This window comes from Leptodactylus fuscus, chromosome 2 (assembly GCF_031893055.1).
Source record: "Leptodactylus fuscus isolate aLepFus1 chromosome 2, aLepFus1.hap2, whole genome shotgun sequence".
In the NCBI taxonomy this organism is placed as follows: Eukaryota; Metazoa; Chordata; class Amphibia; order Anura; family Leptodactylidae; genus Leptodactylus; species Leptodactylus fuscus.
Genome location: NC_134266.1, coordinates 134,336,041 through 134,361,146, shown reverse-complemented (window position 1 = coordinate 134,361,146; position 25,106 = coordinate 134,336,041). Strand labels below are relative to the sequence as shown.

The window sequence follows — 25,106 nt, the reverse complement described above, 5'->3', positions numbered from 1 at the left end:
AGCATAGGGAGGTGCCCCAGCTGCCATCTGCTGACGGAAGGCCTGGGTCTCCAGAAGCATAAACAAACACCAACATCTCCAGGGCCAGCAGTTTATCGATGAGGCTGTTACAGGCTTGGGCATGGGGGTGGGTTGTATTGTACTTCTGCCTGCAATGAAAAGCTTGGGAAATGTGGAGTGGCTGGGAAGAGGCGCATGATGGTGCAGGCCAAAAGGGCGCATGAGGGTGAACTCCCCAATGTGTCAGAGATAGGTGTGTAGGTGTCCTTGCATCATATACTTGCACCATATTTGGCTTTGGAAGTTAATTTTGTGCCAAAAAGTGGTTAAGACAGCGATCCCTCAGCTACTCCCGTTACACTGTCTATTGAAGTTACCATCTGTGGAAGTGGACCACCATTTCTAAGATCCCAAAGGAAGCAGGCAAGAGATGTGCAGTTCAGAAAAAAAGATGAGAAAATAAGTTTAGGCTGTAGAGCACAGAGGGATCGGAGAGGACAGAGCTGGTGTCGGCCAGGTATTCCCACAACATGCGCCTATACTTGTCCCTCCTGGTGACACTAGGCCCCTGAGTGGCAGTAATTTGTCCAGGGGGGCCATTAACGTGTTCCAGACCTAGGAATAAGTCTTCCAACAGGGTAGAGTTTTGCATGCCTTTGCTTCTACCCACTGTTTTTGCTGCTTAGCTTCCCTCCACATCTACTCTGCTTTCACCCCTAAACATCACCCCAGTTTATGCCTTTGCTTCTACCCAGGTTTTTTGTTGATTTAGCTTCCCTCTACATCTACACTGCTTTAGCCCCTAGACATCACCCCTGTCCATGTGGGGTCGGTGGCCTCGTCATCCACCAACTCCTCTTCCAATTGCGCACTGCCCCCTTACTGCAAACCGCACATGACCACAGCTTGCCTTGATGGCAACTGTGTCTCATGATCCCCACTTAGGTCCAGACAAGTCGGTGGCGGGTCCAAAACCCCAAAATTGGAAGGAAATGGCAGATGCTGCAGTATTTCTAACACCTGTTCCTGGTGCTCGGGCCTGGTCTGTGTTGTACCCTGCACCCTGCTTAACGCATCTGCCATATCCGAAGTTGTGCTGAGCGCATGCTAATGTTTCGTGTCCAGTGCAATGGATGGGATGGGATTTCACATAAGTCTGCCACCCATGGCCACTCATGGTTGAGCAACTGAGGGAGTTGACTTTGACGAACCCGAGGGTTTTGGAGTTGGAACTACATCAAAGGTCTGTGCTGCTCACACACTCTGCTCAACACATGATATGTTTAGTGCCAGCAGTGTGGAGACGTCGCACAACAGCCGTTGTTCCAGCAGGTACAGGCGTTGTAGGAGTGCATAGAGGCTAGCAGCGGCAACTATACACTTTAAAAACTATCCGCACAAGCGCCACACTTTCACCAGTAGCTCAGGAACATTGGGGTACCTTTTTCAAAAGATTAGCAGCAATGAGTTAAAAACGTGGCCCAGGCATGGAATATGTTGCAGGCTGCCAAGCTACAGAGCCAATCCCAGGTTACGGCCATTATCACACATGACAACATGCCTGGGCCCAGGTGCAGTGGCAAAAACCACATTGCCGTCTCATCGAGGATGGCATGACTCACTTTGTAGGCAGTGTGCTGTCTGGCCCCCAAGCTGATGAGCTTCAGCACGGCCCGCTGACGTCTCCCCACACCAGTGTTGCAGCGTTTCCAGCTCGTAGCTGGGGTCAATTTAACAGCGGAGGAGGGTGGTGTTTCAGCCCTCCTCCCAGGAATGTTGTGTGGGGAGACAAGTCAGGCCACCACATTTTGCGACCCGGTCCACGCCTCAACTACATTCAACCACTGTGCCCAAATTGAAAGGTAGCGTCCCTGTCCGCATGCACTTGTCCATTCGTAACTGGTCACATGGAACTTTAGGGCTAAGCGCTGAATTTAGGGACCGCCTCATGTTTGGGGGAAAGTGCTGGTGTGGACGGCACAGTGCGGTGGCGCAGTAGACACTCTGCCCAAAAAGGGCAGAGTGTCCCCCAGCCGGGATTCCAACATCTCCTGGGCCAGATTTCTTGAGATGAGGCCGTTGAAGCCTTGGGCATGTGGGTGGGTTGCGCTGTACTTTAGCATGAAATGAAAGGCTTGGGAGATGGGGAGTTGCTGGGAAGAGGCGCATGATGGCGCGGGCAAAAGGAGAAATGGCAGGAAAAGGTGAGGATAAGGGTGAACTCCCCAAAGTGTCAGAGGCAGATGTGGAGGTGTCCTGGCTCCTGGTCTGGACTGCAGCGCCAGCCCTGTCAACAGTGGAAGAGGCAGTGGCCGCCAGGCCAAACGACGATTATCCTGCGCTTGCTCTCACCCACTGAGCCCAGGGCTTGCCTTCCAAATGATGGCACCCGCAAGAGGTGGTGAGATTCCTCTCCGCAGATCTCCAAACCATCTTGGACTTGCAAATTGCACTAAATTTGTCATGTAACTGACATGTATATGATGAGTCTATCCATTGTCTGTTCATTTTGGTGAAAGTCAGCCTGTCAGCTGACAGACAGCTGTGCTTGTCAGTGATGATGTCACCGGCTGCTTGTACCCCCAGTTTTTGCTGCTTAGCTTGCCTCCACATCCACACTGCTTTTGCCCCTACACATCACCCCTATCCATGCCTGTGCCTCTAGCCATAAGTCTGCCACCCATGGAAACTCATGGTGCAGAAAGTGAGGGAGCTGACTCTGAGGAACCCTTGGGTTTTGTAGCTGGTACTCCATCAAAGGTCTCTGCTGCTCACACACCCTGCTGAACATACGGTATCTAGGGTTAGAGCGTGTGGTGACCTCGCACAACAGTAGGTGCTTCAGGCAGATGTAGGCCTTGCTGGAGTGTATTGCGGCTAGCTCCAGGTACTGTAGACTTGGGAAAGTGGGTGTCCAAGTGCCGCACTTTCACCCTTAGCTCAGCTAATTTGGGGTATGTTTTTAAAGATCATTGCACCACTACATTGAACATGTGGGCCAGGCATGGAACGTGTTGGAGGCTGGCAAGCTCCAGAGCCCTCCAACAAGCTAAAAAACCTGGCCCCAGGGGCAGCGGGGATAAACAAATTGCCATCTCATCCAGGATGGCATCCCTGACCTCAGAGGCAGTGTGCTGTCCGTCTCCCAAGCTGATGAGCTTCAGCCCAGCCTGCTGACGTCTCCCCACACCAGTGTTGCAGCGTTTTCAGCTCGTAGCTGGGGTAAATCTAACAGCGGAGGAGGAGGAGGGTGGTGTTTCAGCCCTCCTCCCAGGAATGTTTTGTGGGGAAACAAGTCAGGAAAATTCTTGAAACGGGAGAGTTTTGCATCTTTGCCCTTGCTGCCTATGGACATCCCTTTGCCTCTAGCCACCATTTTCCCTGCTTTGCTTGCCTCCAAATCCACACTGCTTTTGCCCCTAGACATCACCCCAGTCCATGCCTTAGCTTGTACCCCCAGTTTTTCCTGCTTAGCTTGCCTCCACATCCACACTGCTTTTGCCCCTAGACATCACCCCAGTCCATGCCTTAGCTTGTATCCCCAGTTTTTCCTGCTTAGCTTGCCTCCACATCCACACTGCTTTTGCCCCTAGACATCACCCCAGTCCATGCCTTAGCTTGTACCCCCAGTTTTTCCTGCTTAGCTTGCCTCCACATCCACACTGCTTTTGCCCCTAGACATCATCCCTATCCATGCCTCTTCCCCTAGCCATAACTCTGCCACCCCTGGAAACTCATGGTGCAGAAACTTTGGTTGCTGACTTTGAGGAACCCTTGGGTTTTGTAGATGGAACTCCATCAAAGGTCTGTGCAGCTCACACACCCTGCTCAAGATATGGTATTGTAGGGTTTCAGCGTGTGTGAATGACGGACAACAGCCTGTGTTTGGACAGATGTAGGCCTTGCTAGAGTGTTTTTAGGCTAGCAGCGACTCCTGTGCACTTGCAAAAGTGGGCGCACAAGCGCCGCATTTTCAACAGTAGCTTCGGTACATTTGGGTATGTTTTTAAAAAACTTTGCACCACTAGGTTAGACGTGGGCCAAACATGGAACGTGTTGGAGGCTGGCAAGCTCCAGAGCCGCTACCAGGTTCCAGCCATTATCACAGGCGTAAAAATGCCAGGCCCCAGGTGTAGCAGGGAAAAAAAAATGCCATCTCAGCCAGGATGGCATCCCTGACCTCGGAGGCACTGTGCTGTCTGTCCCCCAAGCTGATGAGCTTCAGCACCGCCTGCTGACGTCTCCCCACACCAGTGTTTTAGCGTTTGCCGCTAGTAGCTGTGGTGGAGGTTGCAGCGTCGTAGGGTTTCAGTCTACTCCTGCCATGAATTTTGGCCTGGGAGAGGAGATAGGCCACCCCAGTTTGCACCCGGGGAACAGACTCCACCACATTCACCCTGCCTGTCATTAAAGATAAGCACTGCAGCATCCCTGACCACAGGCGCTTGTCCAAGTGTCGGTGGTCAAGTGGACCTTGCAGCAAAGCGCGGAACTAAGGGCCCACCTGATGTTGAGTGACACGTGCTGGTGCAAGGCGGGGACGCCACACCGGGAGAAGTTGAGACGGCTAGGGACGGCATAGTGAGGTGCCACAGTTGCCATCAGGTCCGGGAAGGCGGGAGTTTCAACAAGCCGGAACGCCAACCTCTCCTGGGCCAGCAGTTTAGCGATGTTGGCGTTCTAGGCTTGCGTGGGTGGGTGGTTAGCGGTGTATTTCTGCCGGCGCTCCAATGTATGAGAGATGGTGGGTTGTTGTAAAGAAGCGCCTGATGGTGCCTTTGATGGTGCAGGAGAAGGAGATAAGACAGAAACAGGGGAGGATGAGGGAGAAGTCAACAAAGTGGCGGAGGCAGATGAAGTGATGTCCTGGCTCGTCCTCTGGAGTGCATCGCCAGCACTGTGAGCAGAGGCAGTGGCATGAACGGCGGGCGACGTTTGTCCTGCCGTTGCTGCCTGCCACTGATTCCATTGCTTGGATTCCAAATGACGGTGCATTGAAGTGGTGGACAGGTTGCTCTTCTCAGGGCCCCTACTCGATTTCGAGAGGCAAATTGTGTAGACGACACTATATCTGTCCTCGGCGCATTCCTTGAAAAAACTCTACACCTTCAAGAAACGTGCCCTCGATGGGGGAGTTTTTCTGGGCTGGGTACAAAAGGGAACATCTTCGGACATTCCGGGTCTGGCCTGGCTTCGGCAAAGCAGCTGACCTCTGCCTCTGGACATGTCTCTGCCTCTAGCTACCCTTTTTGGTGCTGCACCTGCCTCAACATCCACACTACTTTCCCAGCTTGACATCTGCCTTGTCCAGGTGGGGTCGGTGTCCTCGTCGTCCACCACCTCCTCTTCCAACTCCTGTCTCGCCTCCTCCTCCTGCACAATGCGCATGTCAACTGGCTGCCCTGACAGCAACTGCGTCTCATCGTCGTCGATGAGGGTGGGTTGCTGGTCATCCGCCACCAAATCGACCGGAGATGGAATGGAGGAGACTCTAGTGTTTGAGCATCTGGACACAGATACTCGTCTGTTAGGTCCGTGGAATCGCGAAATGGAGGGGCAGGTTGCGGTACAGTCAAAGGAAGGGAGAACAGCTCTGGGGAGCAGGGACAGTTGGGGTTATTGTTCTGAGAAGATTGGGAATTTTGGGTGGAAGGAGGACAAGACTGTTGGGTAAGAGGAGGTAGAGGCTGACTGGCTGGTGGACAATGTGCTTTAAGCGTTATCCGACAGCCATTGCAAGACCTGTTCCTGGTTCTCGGGCCTACTAATCTTTGTACCATTCAGCCTAGTTAATGTGGAACTTTTGTGCAAAGCGCAGAACTTAGGGCCCGCCTGATGTTAAGGGACACACGCTGGTACAAGGCTCAACTCACCCTAAGTGCCAAAAACACTGCTGGTGCAAGGCTCTACTCATGCCAAGGGCCTCAATCTCTGCTGGTAGCTCAGCTTAAGGTCATGTAACTTTGTTTGGAAGGGCTCATGTTAAGGGCTAGAAAAGTGAATTTTGGAAGGTCTTACCACATCACACACACACACACACACACACACACACACACACACACACACACACACTCAAAATGACAGTTAAGGGTGAGGGCTTTTGGAATTCCCATTGCCTATTCCATTTGTGGTTGTCATGGGGAACGTGATTTAAAGGGGTGGTTGTTACTGTTTGTTGAGCTTAAATTGGGGTTTGTGTCCATCCATTTGGGGAGTAAAGAAGGTTTCCAGGTATTTTCCCACTTTGATAGAGGTTTTTTTGAATGTGGAAAGTGTGTAGTTGTTAGGCAGTGATGTTGGGGTAATAGAGGGTCTTTGGTGTGTTAGATGCCCCCAGGCATGCTTCCCCTGCTGTCCCAGTGTCATTCCAGAGGTGTTGGCATCATTTCCTGGGGTGTCATAGTGGACTTGGTGACCCTCCAGACACGGATTTGGGTTTCCCCCTTAACGAGTATCTGTTCCCCATAGACTATAATGGGGTTCGAAACCCGTTCGAACACACGAACATTGAGCGGCTGTTCGAATCGAATTTCGAACCTCGAACATTTTAGTGTTCGCTCATCTCTAGTAAAGACTAGAGATGAGCGAACAGTGTTCTATCGAACTCATGTTCGATCGGATATTAGGCTGTTCGGCATGTTCGAATCGAATCGAACACCGCGTGGTAAAGTGCGCCATTACTCGATTCCCCTCCCACCTTCCCTGGCGCCTTTTTTGCTCCAATAACAGCGCAGGGTAGGTGGGACAGGAACTACGACACCGGTGACGTTGAAAAAAGTAGGCAAAACCCATTGGCTGCCGAAAACATGTGACCTCTAATTTAAAAGAACAGCGCCGCCCAGCTTCGCGTCATTCTGAGCTTGCAATTCACCGAGGACGGAGGTTTCCGTCCAGTTAGCTAGGGGTTAGATTCTGGGTAGGCAGGGACAGGCTAGGATAGGAAGGAGAAGACAACCAACAGCTCTTATAAGAGCTAAATTCCAGGGAGAAGCTTGTCAGTGTAACGTGGCACTGACGGGCTCAATCGCCGCAACCCAGCTTTCCCAGGATCCTGAATGGAATACACTGTCAGTGTATTCCCGTATACCCGATATATACCCCCGATACCCGTTCCAACGGTGTGCCCCCCCACCTTCACCCCAGAAATACCCTGCAAGTCCCCTAGCAATAGAATTGGGGCTATATACACCCACTATTTTTGCTACTGCCATATAGTGCCATTGTCTCACTGGGAATTCAAAGAATATATTGGGCTTACATATAACTTCAATTCCAGGGAGAAGCTTGTCAGTGTAACGTGGCACTGACGGGCTCAATCGCCGCAACCCAGCTTTCCCAGGATCCTGAATGGAACACACTGACAGTGTATTCCCGTATACCCCATATATACACCCCAAATCCCCGTTCCAACGGTGTGCCCCCCCACCTTCACCTCAGAAATACCCTGCAAGTCCCCTAGCAATAGAATTGGGGCTATATACACCCACAATTTTTGCTACTGGTATACAGTGCCATTGTCTCACTGGGAATTCAAAGAATATATGGGGGTTATGTGCACCCACAATTTTTAATACTGGTATATAGTGCCATTGTCTGACTGGGAATTCAAAGAATATATGGGGGTTACGTGCACCCACAATTTTTAATACTGGTATACAGTGCCATTGTCTGACTGGGAATTCAAAGAATATATGGGGGTTACGTGCACCCACAATTTTTAATACTGCTATACAGTGCCATTGTCTGACTGGGAATTCAAAGAATATATGGGGGTTATGTGCACCCACAATTTTTACTACTGGTATACAGTGCCATTGTCTGACTGGGAATTCAAAGAATATATTGGGGTGACGTGCACCCACAATTTTTGCTACTGCTATACAGTTCCATTGTCTGACTGGGAATTCAAAGAATATATGGGGGTTATGTGCACCCACAATTTTTAATACTGGTATACAGTGCCATTGTCTGACTGGGAATTCAAAGAATATATGGGGGTTATGTGCACCCACAATTTTTAATACTGGTATACAGTGCCATTGTCTGACTGGGAATTCAAAGAATATATGGGGGTTATGTGCACCCACAATTTTTACTACTGGTATACAGTGCCATTGTCTAACTGGGAATTCAAAGAATATATTGGGGTGACGTGCACCCACAATTTTTGCTACTGCTATACAGTTCCATTGTCTCACTGGGAATTCAAAGAATATATGGGGGTTATGTGCACCCACAATTTTTAATACTGGTATACAGTGCCATTGTCTGACTGGGAATTCAAAGAATATATGGGGGTTATGTGCACCCACAATTTTTAATACTGGTATACAGTGCCATTGTCTGACTGGGAATTCAAAGAATATATGGGGGTTATGTGCACCCACAATTTTTACTACTGGTATACAGTGCCATTGTCTAACTGGGAATTCAAAGAATATATTGGGGTGACGTGCACCCACAATTTTTGCTACTGCTATACAGTTCCATTGTCTCACTGGGAATTCAAAGAATATATGGGGGTTATGTGCACCCACAATTTTTAATACTGGTATACAGTGCCATTGTCTGACTGGGAATTCAAAGAATATATGGGGGTTATGTGCACCCACAATTTTTAATACTGGTATATAGTGCCATTGTCTGACTGGGAATTCAAAGAATATATGGGGGTTACGTGCACCCACAATTTTTAATACTGGTATACAGTGCCATTGTCTGACTGGGAATTCAAAGAATATATGGGGGTTATGTGCACCCACAATTTTTAATACTGGTATACAGTGCCATTGTCTGACTGGGAATTCAAAGAATATATGGGGGTTACGTGCACCCACAATTTTTAATACTGGTATACAGTGCCATTGTCTGACTGGGAATTCAAAGAATATATGGGGGTTATGTGCACCCACAATTTTTAATACTGGTATACAGTGCCATTGTCTGACTGGGAATTCAAAGAATATATGGGGGTTATGTGCACCCACAATTTTTACTACTGGTATACAGTGCCATTGTCTAACTGGGAATTCAAAGAATATATTGGGGTGACGTGCACCCACAATTTTTGCTACTGCTATACAGTTCCATTGTCTCACTGGGAATTCAAAGAATATATGGGGGTTATGTGCACCCACAATTTTTAATACTGCTATACAGTGCCATTGTCTGACTGGGAATTCAAAGAATATATGGGGGTTACGTGCACCCACAATTTTTAATACTGCTATACAGTGCCATTGTCTGACTGGGAATTCAAAGAATATATGGGGGTTACGTGCACCCACAATTTTTAATACTGGTATACAGTGCCATTGTCTGACTGGGAATTCAAAGAATATATGGGGGTTATGTGCACCCACAATTTTTAATACTGGTATACAGTGCCATTGTCTCACTGGGAATTCCACAAATAATTTGGGGATTCATTCACCCTACATCTCAGGCTCTTGCCATATTCACCCAGGTTGTCAGTGCTGCACCAGCTCGTTCCCAGACAGCTCGGCCCGAAAAACGCGTTACCTATATAGAGGATTTGGACAATGAAGACAACATGTTCTAAATCTAATGTCTGCACCTTCTCCAGAATTAAAATAAAGGCAGCGTTTAACTTTCAAATAGCACTGCACAAAGGAAGAGCTTATCAGCTTGTCTCATGACATGCTACTGAAAAGTTTCATTTGTGTATCTTAATGTAAATATAGTTGTATAAGCTTTTTGGGTTTTAGGCACTGCCAAGTTATTTATTACCACCCACTCCCTTATAATGATGATGACGCCAAAGTCACTGTGGGTGTTCAGAGCTCACAGCTTTGGGTGACATTTGTCTTGCTCTCTGTCGGTACCAGCTGTCTTTTTGGATACCGTAAAGTTATGTTGACTTTATTAACAGCTATAGAAGCTTTAGCCAGGTTGTGACGGTGTGTAACCCTAACAACACTAAGTGGGATACACATTAATAGTCAGTCTATGTACGCTAAACGTATCACTGAAGTAATTTTTTTTCCCTCTCCCCTAATATAAGAAAGGAACAGACATTAGACCTAGACCGGGGTTCGAGGCTTGAAAAAATCCAGTATTATTTGTTCTTCATGATGTGAAATATGTGTTGAAAAGCAACCCAAGATGAAGTCAGCCATGTGTGCCAGTGTGTTACTTGGCATGCCTTTGCTGGCCCCAACTGTAAGGGTCACTCTCCATTTCCTCCATTTTCCACTCCCCTTCACACCATTTGTGGTGAAGCAATGGGATGCACTGAAGTGCACCCTCTAGCCTCGTGTGGGATAGGGACATCAGATGCCACTCCAACCCCCTCGTCTTCCTCCGCCAGCCAACGGTGCGAAGATGAGAGGAGTGTGCTCTGAATGTTTTCTGCCTAGCAGAGGCTAGTTCTCACTTACGAAAATGGCCCCACTTTGACCTGTATATCAGGCACAATGGTGTAGGTTTCAAAGAAACATGGCACCAACAAGTTGGAAAACGTGGGCCATGCGTGGACCGTGTTTGAGTCTGGCAAGCTCCAGATCTGCTACCAGGTTCCAGCCATTATCACAGGCGCAAAAATGCCAGGCCCCAGGTGTAGCAGGGAAAAAAAAATGCCATCTCAGCCAGGATGGCATCCCTGACCTCGGAGGCACTGTGCTGTCTGTCCCCCAAGCTGATCAGTTTCAGCACGGCCTACTGACATCTCCCCATGCCAGTGTTACAGTGTTTTCCGCTAGTAGCTGGGGTGGAGGTTGCAGCTTCGTAGGGTTTCAGTCTACTCCTGCCATGAATTTTGGCCTGGGAGAGGAGATAGGCCACCCCAGTTTGCACCCGGGGAACAGACTCCACCACATTCACCCTGCCTGTCATTAAAGATAAGCACTGCAGCATCCCTGACCACAGGCGCTTGTCCATGTGTCGGTGGTCAAGTGGACCTTGCAGCAAAGCGCAGAGCTCTGGGCCCGACTGATGTTATGGGACACATGCAGGCGCAAGGCAGAGACAGCACACCAAGAGAAGTAGTAACGGCTAGGCCCAGCATAGGGAGGTGCCCCAGCTGCCATCTGCTGACGGAAGGCCTGGGTCTCCAGAAGCATAAACAAACACCAACATCTCCAGGGCCAGCAGTTTATCGATGAGGCTGTTACAGGCTTGGGCATGGGGGTGGGTTGTATTGTACTTCTGCCTGCAATGAAAAGCTTGGGAAATGTGGAGTGGCTGGGAAGAGGCGCATGATGGTGCAGGCCAAAAGGGCGCATGAGGGTGAACTCCCCAATGTGTCAGAGATAGGTGTGTAGGTGTCCTTGCATCATATACTTGCACCATATTTGGCTTTGGAAGTTAATTTTGTGCCAAAAAGTGGTTAAGACAGCGATCCCTCAGCTACTCCCGTTACACTGTCTATTGAAGTTACCATCTGTGGAAGTGGACCACCATTTCTAAGATCCCAAAGGAAGCAGGCAAGAGATGTGCAGTTCAGAAAAAAAGATGAGAAAATAAGTTTAGGCTGTAGAGCACAGAGGGATCGGAGAGGACAGAGCTGGTGTCGGCCAGGTATTCCCACAACATGCGCCTATACTTGTCCCTCCTGGTGACACTAGGCCCCTGAGTGGCAGTAATTTGTCCAGGGGGGCCATTAACGTGTTCCAGACCTAGGAATAAGTCTTCCAACAGGGTAGAGTTTTGCATGCCTTTGCTTCTACCCACTGTTTTTGCTGCTTAGCTTCCCTCCACATCTACTCTGCTTTCACCCCTAAACATCACCCCAGTTTATGCCTTTGCTTCTACCCAGGTTTTTTGTTGATTTAGCTTCCCTCTACATCTACACTGCTTTAGCCCCTAGACATCACCCCTGTCCATGTGGGGTCGGTGGCCTCGTCATCCACCAACTCCTCTTCCAATTGCGCACTGCCCCCTTACTGCAAACCGCACATGACCACAGCTTGCCTTGATGGCAACTGTGTCTCATGATCCCCACTTAGGTCCAGACAAGTCGGTGGCGGGTCCAAAACCCCAAAATTGGAAGGAAATGGCAGATGCTGCAGTATTTCTAACACCTGTTCCTGGTGCTCGGGCCTGGTCTGTGTTGTACCCTGCACCCTGCTTAACGCATCTGCCATATCCGAAGTTGTGCTGAGCGCATGCTAATGTTTCGTGTCCAGTGCAATGGATGGGATGGGATTTCACATAAGTCTGCCACCCATGGCCACTCATGGTTGAGCAACTGAGGGAGTTGACTTTGACGAACCCGAGGGTTTTGGAGTTGGAACTACATCAAAGGTCTGTGCTGCTCACACACTCTGCTCAACACATGATATGTTTAGTGCCAGCAGTGTGGAGACGTCGCACAACAGCCGTTGTTCCAGCAGGTACAGGCGTTGTAGGAGTGCATAGAGGCTAGCAGCGGCAACTATACACTTTAAAAACTATCCGCACAAGCGCCACACTTTCACCAGTAGCTCAGGAACATTGGGGTACCTTTTTCAAAAGATTAGCAGCAATGAGTTAAAAACGTGGCCCAGGCATGGAATATGTTGCAGGCTGCCAAGCTACAGAGCCAATCCCAGGTTACGGCCATTATCACACATGACAACATGCCTGGGCCCAGGTGCAGTGGCAAAAACCACATTGCCGTCTCATCGAGGATGGCATGACTCACTTTGTAGGCAGTGTGCTGTCTGGCCCCCAAGCTGATGAGCTTCAGCACGGCCCGCTGACGTCTCCCCACACCAGTGTTGCAGCGTTTCCAGCTCGTAGCTGGGGTCAATTTAACAGCGGAGGAGGGTGGTGTTTCAGCCCTCCTCCCAGGAATGTTGTGTGGGGAGACAAGTCAGGCCACCACATTTTGCGACCCGGTCCACGCCTCAACTACATTCAACCACTGTGCCCAAATTGAAAGGTAGCGTCCCTGTCCGCATGCACTTGTCCATTCGTAACTGGTCACATGGAACTTTAGGGCTAAGCGCTGAATTTAGGGACCGCCTCATGTTTGGGGGAAAGTGCTGGTGTGGACGGCACAGTGCGGTGGCGCAGTAGACACTCTGCCCAAAAAGGGCAGAGTGTCCCCCAGCCGGGATTCCAACATCTCCTGGGCCAGATTTCTTGAGATGAGGCCGTTGAAGCCTTGGGCATGTGGGTGGGTTGCGCTGTACTTTAGCATGAAATGAAAGGCTTGGGAGATGGGGAGTTGCTGGGAAGAGGCGCATGATGGCGCGGGCAAAAGGAGAAATGGCAGGAAAAGGTGAGGATAAGGGTGAACTCCCCAAAGTGTCAGAGGCAGATGTGGAGGTGTCCTGGCTCCTGGTCTGGACTGCAGCGCCAGCCCTGTCAACAGTGGAAGAGGCAGTGGCCGCCAGGCCAAACGACGATTATCCTGCGCTTGCTCTCACCCACTGAGCCCAGGGCTTGCCTTCCAAATGATGGCACCCGCAAGAGGTGGTGAGATTCCTCTCCGCAGATCTCCAAACCATCTTGGACTTGCAAATTGCACTAAATTTGTCATGTAACTGACATGTATATGATGAGTCTATCCATTGTCTGTTCATTTTGGTGAAAGTCAGCCTGTCAGCTGACAGACAGCTGTGCTTGTCAGTGATGATGTCACCGGCTGCTTGTACCCCCAGTTTTTGCTGCTTAGCTTGCCTCCACATCCACACTGCTTTTGCCCCTACACATCACCCCTATCCATGCCTGTGCCTCTAGCCATAAGTCTGCCACCCATGGAAACTCATGGTGCAGAAAGTGAGGGAGCTGACTCTGAGGAACCCTTGGGTTTTGTAGCTGGTACTCCATCAAAGGTCTCTGCTGCTCACACACCCTGCTGAACATACGGTATCTAGGGTTAGAGCGTGTGGTGACCTCGCACAACAGTAGGTGCTTCAGGCAGATGTAGGCCTTGCTGGAGTGTATTGCGGCTAGCTCCAGGTACTGTAGACTTGGGAAAGTGGGTGTCCAAGTGCCGCACTTTCACCCTTAGCTCAGCTAATTTGGGGTATGTTTTTAAAGATCATTGCACCACTACATTGAACATGTGGGCCAGGCATGGAACGTGTTGGAGGCTGGCAAGCTCCAGAGCCCTCCAACAAGCTAAAAAACCTGGCCCCAGGGGCAGCGGGGATAAACAAATTGCCATCTCATCCAGGATGGCATCCCTGACCTCAGAGGCAGTGTGCTGTCCGTCTCCCAAGCTGATGAGCTTCAGCCCAGCCTGCTGACGTCTCCCCACACCAGTGTTGCAGCGTTTTCAGCTCGTAGCTGGGGTAAATCTAACAGCGGAGGAGGAGGAGGGTGGTGTTTCAGCCCTCCTCCCAGGAATGTTTTGTGGGGAAACAAGTCAGGAAAATTCTTGAAACGGGAGAGTTTTGCATCTTTGCCCTTGCTGCCTATGGACATCCCTTTGCCTCTAGCCACCATTTTCCCTGCTTTGCTTGCCTCCAAATCCACACTGCTTTTGCCCCTAGACATCACCCCAGTCCATGCCTTAGCTTGTACCCCCAGTTTTTCCTGCTTAGCTTGCCTCCACATCCACACTGCTTTTGCCCCTAGACATCACCCCAGTCCATGCCTTAGCTTGTATCCCCAGTTTTTCCTGCTTAGCTTGCCTCCACATCCACACTGCTTTTGCCCCTAGACATCACCCCAGTCCATGCCTTAGCTTGTACCCCCAGTTTTTCCTGCTTAGCTTGCCTCCACATCCACACTGCTTTTGCCCCTAGACATCATCCCTATCCATGCCTCTTCCCCTAGCCATAACTCTGCCACCCCTGGAAACTCATGGTGCAGAAACTTTGGTTGCTGACTTTGAGGAACCCTTGGGTTTTGTAGATGGAACTCCATCAAAGGTCTGTGCAGCTCACACACCCTGCTCAAGATATGGTATTGTAGGGTTTCAGCGTGTGTGAATGACGGACAACAGCCTGTGTTTGGACAGATGTAGGCCTTGCTAGAGTGTTTTTAGGCTAGCAGCGACTCCTGTGCACTTGCAAAAGTGGGCGCACAAGCGCCGCATTTTCAACAGTAGCTTCGGTACATTTGGGTATGTTTTTAAAAAACTTTGCACCACTAGGTTAGACGTGGGCCAAACATGGAACGTGTTGGAGGCTGGCAAGCTCCAGAGCCGCTACCAGGTTCCAGCCATTATCACAGGCGTAAAAATGCCAGGCCCCAGGTGTAGCAGGGAAAAAAAAATGCCATCTCAGCCAGGATGGCATCCCTGACCTCGGAGGCACTGTGCTGTCTGTCCCCCAAGCTGATGAGCTTCAGCACCGCCTGCTGACGTCTCCCCACACCAGTGTTTTAGCGTTTGCCGCTAGTAGCTGTGGTGGAGGTTGCAGCGTCGTAGGGTTTCAGTCTACTCCTGCCATGAATTTTGGCCTGGGAGAGGAGATAGGCCACCCCAGTTTGCACCCGGGGAACAGACTCCACCACATTCACCCTGCCTGTCATTAAAGATAAGCACTGCAGCATCCCTGACCACAGGCGCTTGTCCAAGTGTCGGTGGTCAAGTGGACCTTGCAGCAAAGCGCGGAACTAAGGGCCCACCTGATGTTGAGTGACACGTGCTGGTGCAAGGCGGGGACGCCACACCGGGAGAAGTTGAGACGGCTAGGGACGGCATAGTGAGGTGCCACAGTTGCCATCAGGTCCGGGAAGGCGGGAGTTTCAACAAGCCGGAACGCCAACCTCTCCTGGGCCAGCAGTTTAGCGATGTTGGCGTTCTAGGCTTGCGTGGGTGGGTGGTTAGCGGTGTATTTCTGCCGGCGCTCCAATGTATGAGAGATGGTGGGTTGTTGTAAAGAAGCGCCTGATGGTGCCTTTGATGGTGCAGGAGAAGGAGATAAGACAGAAACAGGGGAGGATGAGGGAGAAGTCAACAAAGTGGCGGAGGCAGATGAAGTGATGTCCTGGCTCGTCCTCTGGAGTGCATCGCCAGCACTGTGAGCAGAGGCAGTGGCATGAACGGCGGGCGACGTTTGTCCTGCCGTTGCTGCCTGCCACTGATTCCATTGCTTGAATTCCAAATGACGGTGCATTGAAGTGGTGGACAGGTTGCTCTTCTCAGGGCCCCTACTCGATTTCGAGAGGCAAATTGTGTAGACGACACTATATCTGTCCTCGGCGCATTCCTTGAAAAAACTCTACACCTTCAAGAAACGTGCCCTCGATGGGGGAGTTTTTCTGGGCTGGGTACAAAAGGGAACATCTTCGGACATTCCGGGTCTGGCCTGGCTTCGGCAAAGCAGCTGACCTCTGCCTCTGGACATGTCTCTGCCTCTAGCTACCCTTTTTGGTGCTGCACCTGCCTCAACATCCACACTACTTTCCCAGCTTGACATCTGCCTTGTCCAGGTGGGGTCGGTGTCCTCGTCGTCCACCACCTCCTCTTCCAACTCCTGTCTCGCCTCCTCCTCCTGCACAATGCGCATGTCAACTGGCTGCCCTGACAGCAACTGCGTCTCATCGTCGTCGATGAGGGTGGGTTGCTGGTCATCCGCCACCAAATCGACCGGAGATGGAATGGAGGAGACTCTAGTGTTTGAGCATCTGGACACAGATACTCGTCTGTTAGGTCCGTGGAATCGCGAAATGGAGGGGCAGGTTGCGGTACAGTCAAAGGAAGGGAGAACAGCTCTGGGGAGCAGGGACAGTTGGGGTTATTGTTCTGAGAAGATTGGGAATTTTGGGTGGAAGGAGGACAAGACTGTTGGGTAAGAGGAGGTAGAGGCTGACTGGCTGGTGGACAATGTGCTTTAAGCGTTATCCGACAGCCATTGCAAGACCTGTTCCTGGTTCTCGGGCCTACTAATCTTTGTACCATTCAGCCTAGTTAATGTGGAACTTTTGTGCAAAGCGCAGAACTTAGGGCCCGCCTGATGTTAAGGGACACACGCTGGTACAAGGCTCAACTCACCCTAAGTGCCAAAAACACTGCTGGTGCAAGGCTCTACTCATGCCAAGGGCCTCAATCTCTGCTGGTAGCTCAGCTTAAGGTCATGTAACTTTGTTTGGAAGGGCTCATGTTAAGGGCTAGAAAAGTGAATTTTGGAAGGTCTTACCACATCACACACACACACACACACACACACACACACACACACACTCAAAATGACAGTTAAGGGTGAGGGCTTTTGGAATTCCCATTGCCTATTCCATTTGTGGTTGTCATGGGGAACGTGATTTAAAGGGGTGGTTGTTACTGTTTGTTGAGCTTAAATTGGGGTTTGTGTCCATCCATTTGGGGAGTAAAGAAGGTTTCCAGGTATTTTCCCACTTTGATAGAGGTTTTTTTGAATGTGGAAAGTGTGTAGTTGTTAGGCAGTGATGTTGGTGTAATAGAGGGTCTTTGGTGTGTTAGATGCCCCCAGGCATGCTTCCCCTGCTGTCCCAGTGTCATTCCAGAGGTGTTGGCATCATTTCCTGGGGTGTCATAGTGGACTTGGTGACCCTCCAGACACGGATTTGGGTTTCCCCCTTAACGAGTATCTGTTCCCCATAGACTATAATGGGGTTCGAAACCCGTTCGAACACACGAACATTGAGCGGCTGTTCGAATCGAATTTCGAACCTCGAACATTTTAGTGTTCGCTCATCTCTAGTAAAGACCAAAAGTTTGGACACACCGTTTCATTCAAAGACTATAAAAATTGTAGATTCACACTGACTATACTGGGAACATACTGTGTAACAGCAGATAGTCATCACATACGTAAGATTTCAGCGAAGGTGCCGTGGTGTAGGCTATTAATATGAAGCTGTTGGGTGGACCCCAGAACAAGTTCCACTGAAGGGCCCTATGCCCTTCAGTCTGACTCTAGACATGTGCTTTCTGTTTCTTGTGTAGAGATGCAGAGAGAGCAGATGTGCAGGGCATGTTTAATTTGTGGTACAGTATTGCTAAAGGCCCTAGAGGCAAGGTGGCAGCCGACTGCCAGAACACTGAAGTCTTGGTCACAGGGGAGAAGACCATGTTATTACAAGGATTACATTGCTGATGTATTAAAAGCAGTGATAAACACACTGAAGGAACAGGCAGAACCTATCAAAGAAAATAGTGAGTCAATAGAAGAGAAAGGGGAAAATAAGAGGATTTTGCACTGACTTAGATGCTCAATGCATAGCTTCAGTTGAATGTTTCCCCTCCCTTTACTCTGCGGCTTCTACCAGAGATTACTAGAACACACTGCTTTTAACTGGTGAGGATGAAATGCAGACAGCATCACTTCAGCAGCAGTTATACTAAGGTAACGAAAACATCTAAAGAACTGATATCCAGAGACCAACACCATATCTATATAACATCTAACCACAGAGATATAGCAATCGCATTCTCGCAAATACAACTCCAGAATTGCGTATTGCTTTAACTCATTCAAATCCCTATACTGTCTTGGATGTAAGATCACCAGGCTGTATTATAACTAATACTCATATATGCTTAGAACAAATGTCAGCTTTACACTAGAGGCTCGCTCTTCTCAGTGGAAGGTAATATCTGTTTGACATTGCTGGACCATAGATGTCAACATCTGGATAACTGCTTGCCACCTTAGATAGAAGGTAAGACCATACTGTACTGTAATCTACTAGTTACTATACATGTCAATTACTAGGTCATAGCACTATTGATCTAGGCCAGTGGTTCTTAACCTTGTTTGAGGTACCAAACCCACCAGTTTCATATGCAGTCACCGAACCCTTCTTTAGTGATAAATCAAATATGATTTTTTTTCCCAAATTCAAGACATAGGTATATGTTTTTTTACTGGTACACAAAATGAACCGTGCATAGGGCCTAGGGTTCAATCGAACTCTGGTTAAGAACCACTGATCTAGGCTTTGAAATTTAGACCTAGTGGTCAACGCTAGTTTTGTTGCAATAGTCCTATTTTTTATTTTTATTTACATGTGTGTAGTTTTTGGACAGAGTGAGGTTTGATATCAGTTCTAATGGAAGCTTACCAACAACTATGATAGCTTTATTATTTCTAACACATACTGAATCTCATATATTAAAAAAAATCTAGGACAAACAAAAATGGTTGGGTATGGGTTCTATAGACATGACTACTACTGTTTACCTGTGATAGGGGTCCTAAGGTTTCATTGGTTTCACACAACATATAAGTTGTCCAGTAATATAATTTAATACAACTTAGCAAACTATAAATAATAATAAAAAGTAGTACTCACCTGTTTAGAAAACTATATATATATATATATATATATATATATATATATATATATACAGTCCTATGAAAAAGTTTGGGCACCCCTATTAATCTTAATCATTTTTAGTTCTAAATATTTTGGTGTTTGCAGCAGCCATTTCAGTTTGATATATCTAATAACTGATGGACACAGTAATATTTCAGGATTGAAATGAGGTTTATTGTACTAACAGAAAATGCGCAATATGCATTAAACCAAAATTTGACCGGTGCAAAAATATGGGCACCTCAACAGAAAAGTGACATTAATATTTAGTAGATCCTCCTTTTGCAAAGATAACAGCCTCTAGTCGCTTCCTGTAGCTTTTAATCAGTTCCTGGATCCTGGATGAAGGTATTTTGGACCATTCCTCTTTACAAAACAATTCAAGTTCAGTTAAGTTTGATGGTCGCCGAGTATGGACAGCCCGCTTCAAATCATCCCACAGATGTTCAATGATATTCAGGTCTGGGGACTGGGATGGCCATTCCAGAACATTGTAATTGTTCCTCTGCATGAATGCCTGAGTCGATTTTGGATCATTGTATTGCTGAAATATCCATCCCCGGCGTAACTTCAACTTCGTCACTGATTCTTGAACATTATTCTCAAGAATCTGCTGATACTGAGTGGAATCCATGCGACCCTCAACTTTAACAAGATTCCCGGTGCCGGCATTGGCCACACAGCCCCAAAGCATGATGGAACCTCCACCAAATTTTACAGTGGGTAGCAAGTGTTTTTCTTGGAATGCTGTTTTTTTTTTCGACGCCATGCATAACGCCTTTTTGTATGACCAAACAACTCAATCTTTGTTTCATCAGTCCACAGGACCTTCTTCCAAAATGAAGCTGGCTTGTCCAAATGTGCTTTTGCATACCTCAGGTGACTCTGTTTGTGGCGTGCTTGCAGAAACGGCTTCTTTCTCATCATTCTCCCATACAGCTTCTCTTTGTGCAAAGTGCACTGTATTGTTGACCGATGCACAGTGACACCATCTGCAGCAAGATGATGCTGCAGCTCTTTGGAGGTGGTCTGTGGATTGTCCTTGACTGTTCTCACCATTCTTCTTCTCTGCCTTTCTGATATTTTTCTTGGCCTGCCACTTCTGGGCTTAACAAGAACTGTCCCTGTGGTCTTCCATTTCCTTACTATGTTCCTCACAGTGGAAACTGACAGGTTAAATCTCTGAGACAACTTTTTGTATCCTTCCCCTGAACAACTATGTTGAACAATCTTTGTTTTCAGATCATTTGAGAGCGGGCTGTCCATGCTTGTTGACCATCAAACTTAACTGAACTTGAATTGTTTTGTAAAGAGGAATGGTCCAAAATACCTTCATCCAGGATCCAGGAACTGATTAAAAGCTACAGGAAGCGACTAGAGGCTGTTATCTTTGCAAAAGGAGGCTCTACTAAATATTAATGTCACTTTTCTGTTGAGGTGCCCATACTTTTGCACCGGTCAAATTTTGGTTTAATGCATATTGCACATTTTCTGTTAGTACAATAAACCTCATTTCAATCCTGAAATATTACTGTGTCCATCAGTTATTAGATATATCAAACTGAAATGGCTGTTGCAAACACCAAAATATTTAGAACTAAAAATGATAAAGATTAATAGGGGTGCCCAAACTTTTTCATAGGACTGTATATATATATATATATATATATATATATATATATATATATATATACAGTATATATAGTATTGTGCAAAAGCTTTAGGAAGGTATGGAAAAATGTCACAGAGTAGAAAATAATTTAAGTGTTAATTGACTAATTAACAAAAATTATTAATTGAATCAATATTAGAGAAATCTAAATCACATCAGTATTTCTATGACTACCCTTTGGAGGTGGAGTTCAGCAAGTGATGATATGGCCAATACAGTCCCCTGATCGCAGCATCATCTAGTCTGCCTGGATTTGAGTATTCACAGAAGACTTGTGGTTGATTCTGCAAGATGTTTAGCACAACCTTCCTGCCAAGTTCCCGCAAAAGCTGTGTGCAAGTGCTCCCAGAAGAATTTATGATGTTTTTAGGGCAGTTGGTGGTCATATTAAATATTGATATGATTTACATTTTTCTTTTTTTTTTAATTCACTTTGCATTTCATTAATTGACAAAAATAAACTATTAACACTGAAATTTTTAAAGTATTATTACTTTGCAGCATTATTTCTACACCTGCCAAAAGCTTTTGCATAGTAATAAATGAGGCTGGACAAACCTATTTAGGCCGCGTCCATGCACTGCGGAAAAGCTGCGTTTTGTATTGCACAATGTGCTCGTGTTTTTTATTCAAAGCCAGGAGTAGATTTTGTAGAAGTAGAAATATTAGTGCTTCCTATATATATCCTGTTCCTTTTCAAGTCACTCTCGGCTTTGACCAGAAAATCGGCAGCAAAAAAACGCACCTTTTCCACAATGTGTGGCCTCAGCCTAAAGGGAACTGTCAGTACAATCTACATCACAGACATCATGCTACAGAGCAATGGTTAAGCAGATATATAGGTGTGCAGGGGAAAATCCAATATAACTATTTTATTCTTTTACATAATAAATTCATTACATTCTAAACTTTGCCATTTCTACAGCATGCTGATACAATGATAGATGATGATACACAATTATTTGTAAAGATGAAAATGCCAAAGTTTTAGGGGCAACACGGTGGCTCAGTGGTTAGCATTGCAGCCTTGCAGTGCTGAAGTCCTGGGTTTGAATCCTGCCAGGAGCAACATCTGTAAGGAGTTTGTATGTTCCCCCCGTGTTTGCATGGATTTCCTCCCATTCTACAAAGACATACTGATAGGGGGAAAAAAAAGTACATTGTGATCCCTATATGGGGCTCACAATCTACATTTTAAAAAAATGCCAAAGTTTAGTTGGATATTTCAAAAGTACTCTTTAAGATTGAAAATACAGTTATGAATGAATTAATGTTAATGTACAGTTGTTGATGTTCTTACTGGTCTGGGTTGAAAAATTGTGATGCGTCCTTTGGTCTCATGTTGTAGGTTTTGTATATCCTAAATCATTTTGGTTCTCTGATACACTCTCCGAATCCTAATAAGGTGTATTTAGCTGCTCATACCTGTTAGATGTATTTAAACTGAATCCGCTGATTTCTATGTCTTCAACTGACCATATAATGTGAATAGGGGCCTTCTGATTCTTCCCTGATGGCAGATGTTGATCCAAATTAAAATTGACCAATCTCTTTATTCAAAGAAAATGAAATGCTGCCAGAGCTAGCAAGCTTTCCACACAGAGTTTGGCACCTATTCACTGACCTCCTTGTGAAATCTATCTTCAATTTTTTTAATTGTATTTTGTACTCATGTGCAGCAGGTATGGACCCATTCTGATTTGGAATTTAGTTCAAATGGTGTTTCTCCTAACTGCATTGCCTAAGTGTTTCCTTGGAGTATATGGACTTTGCTGTAGGGAAACCATCAGGTTCATACCTTTTGGAGTAGTCCATTGAGTGACAGCTGACCTAGGCAGGTCAAGAGACATTGACACCAAAGGGACAAGCAGAGATGGGGTCAGGGGTCAGGTCAACGACAGGTCAGGCAGAGTCTGTGTGTAATAGTAATTCAAGAAGAGGTCAGGAAATTAGGTGCATGATCACAGTGCAGTCAGCATAGGGATGGGTCTGTGATAAAGAATGCTAGTAGAATGGGCACATGCAATGGAGGCCAGAAGACCAGAGGTCTTTGGCGGAAACACTTGTTCTGTATGCTGGTGGAACAGGCAGAAGTCATAAGAATACAGGCAGAAGTCATCAACATCTTTAAACAGGTTACAGATTTAGCAGAGTTAACCAAATGATTACTATAGTCCTGGTCCAAGTGTAGGAAACAAGTACAACCCTGGGAGCACTACTGATTGATCACCCTGCTGCTTGGTCACCTTGGACTTAATTTCCTATCACTAGTGGTGACCTACGGATGTAACAGAGTTAACATGACTCTATATAGTGTGACAAATGGCTGCAAAATGATGTCTTATCACAGAAGACAACAAATACCAATGAAAGGCATTGAAAACATTGGAATTGGCAGGTGCAAACCAGTAGCACTGGTGGCCAAATTGTCTGCAGTTAAAGAGATAGAACTGTGGCTTCAGGTGCTGCAAATGTAGAATACGCCAAGGTGTCCAGGCAAGCAGCTATGGTATTCAAATTCTAGAGCAACTGGTCCTGGTGGTTTTGTTGGCTTACAAACTCCATCTACAAATCTTGTATCCTGAGTTTGGAGATTCCACTGCAGGCCTGAACAAATTGTAATGTAATAAGTTTAGGCCCACAGTGTCAATGAATAGATTTAAATTGGGGCTACTATTAAGGGTGTTGTCTAAGTGATATTTACCATTTAACCTTATACAAGGATCTGAACTTTTCTGCAGGGAAACCATCAAGTCATTACCGATAGGAGTAGTCTGCAGAAACATAGTTACCAGCTCCACTATTACTGCTTCACGATAGGACATTTAACCTGGATTGTGTTGGGAAACAACTGCCAAGTCAAAATTAAAAACTAGAAGATGGCAGTATCCACAAACAGTAAAGCTGTTCATTTATTTAAATGGAGTCTGTCACCAGAGTTGACCATATGAAAACAACAGCAAAATTATATATATTAGGCTCACCTGAATCCAATGATTTTTGTCCCTTACAAATCTGGGCCTCCTTTGGTAAGATATGCTTAGAAATGTAAGCATGCAAATGGGCAGTTACCTCCCTACTGTTTTCCTTGACTGACAGAGCGAGGAAGTGATGCTCAAGTCTCAACTAGGCCTGTATTCTTATGCTCTCACGGTCGGTGTCTCCTCTGTACATCACCAGACATGGACTTCACCTTTATACCTATGCATATGGATCCCTGGTTTGGTTCACACAGCTGTATCTACTGAATTCACAATGCATGGACCTTGAAGAAAAACGCTATAGTTTTTTCCGTGTGGTTTTTTTGCCAATTCTGCGTCCAAATTCGCAACATGGATTTTACACCACCCATTGACTGCGTTGATTTTTGCAGGCGGAATCCGCCTGAAGGAAGCTTTTTTTTTTTGTCCGCAAGTGGAGAAATAAAGCGACAAGGGTTACAACACCATACACGTATAGTTGAAGGCAGAATAACAGAGATCTGATGAAGGGGCAGTACATGTGAAGTACTGGAGAACCCCGAAACGCATTATCTTTAATTAACCACTGTATAATAATACCAACATATCAGTATCTCATTCCACCGCAAGGAGCGCAAAGCCGGTTTTCCAATCTGAGGGTATATTTCCCAGTCAGAATCCAGATATGTTCTCACAGTGGATAGCATCTTTGGCGCATGCATAATACACCCGCCTCTAGCCTGGCTGAATACAACTGCTCTAGCTGGCTGTTCATCAGAGCTATCCGGCGCATGTGCCATACCAAGCGATCTATGGTGCAAAAGTGAGAATTCTGAGAATTACCTTTAGCAACACTTCCTGGCCTTGTTAATAAAGGGAATGTGGGAATGAGAAAAATTAAAGCACAGCGAGTTGAAGCAGTCTGTAGTGCTGGAGAATCCCTCTGTGTTCCAGACTGCTCATTTACATGTTTACATTCCTAAATATAGCTCAAAAATGAAGGCCCAGATTTGTAAGGGACAAAAGCAATTAGATTCAAGTGACCATAATCTACAGTGGGGAAAATAGGTATTTGATACACTGATATAGGTTTAGAAAAGAAAAATTAGGAAAAAACATTTCCTAATGTGACATTATACTGTGTGCGAGGGCAATAACATGGCATTATATTGTATGTGGCCACTAAGGTGCAATATACTGTGGGGAACTAAGAAACATTATACTGTGGGTGGGAGTACTAAGGAGCATTTTACTGTGGTTGGGGGCATAAATGAGCA

General features: G+C 46.9%; 1 protein-coding gene across 1 annotated transcript in view; it reads left to right on the top strand.

The window, feature by feature from the left end:
- Positions 1-18,522: 18,522 nt before the first annotated feature.
- RIMS3 (regulating synaptic membrane exocytosis 3) overlaps positions 18,523-25,106 on the top strand; it is a 107,791-nt gene continuing 101,207 nt past the window's right edge. The window contains exon 1 of the mRNA XM_075264711.1: positions 18,523-18,540. The gene's annotated coding sequence lies outside the window, so the exon portion shown is untranslated. The remainder of the gene's footprint in view (positions 18,541-25,106) is intronic.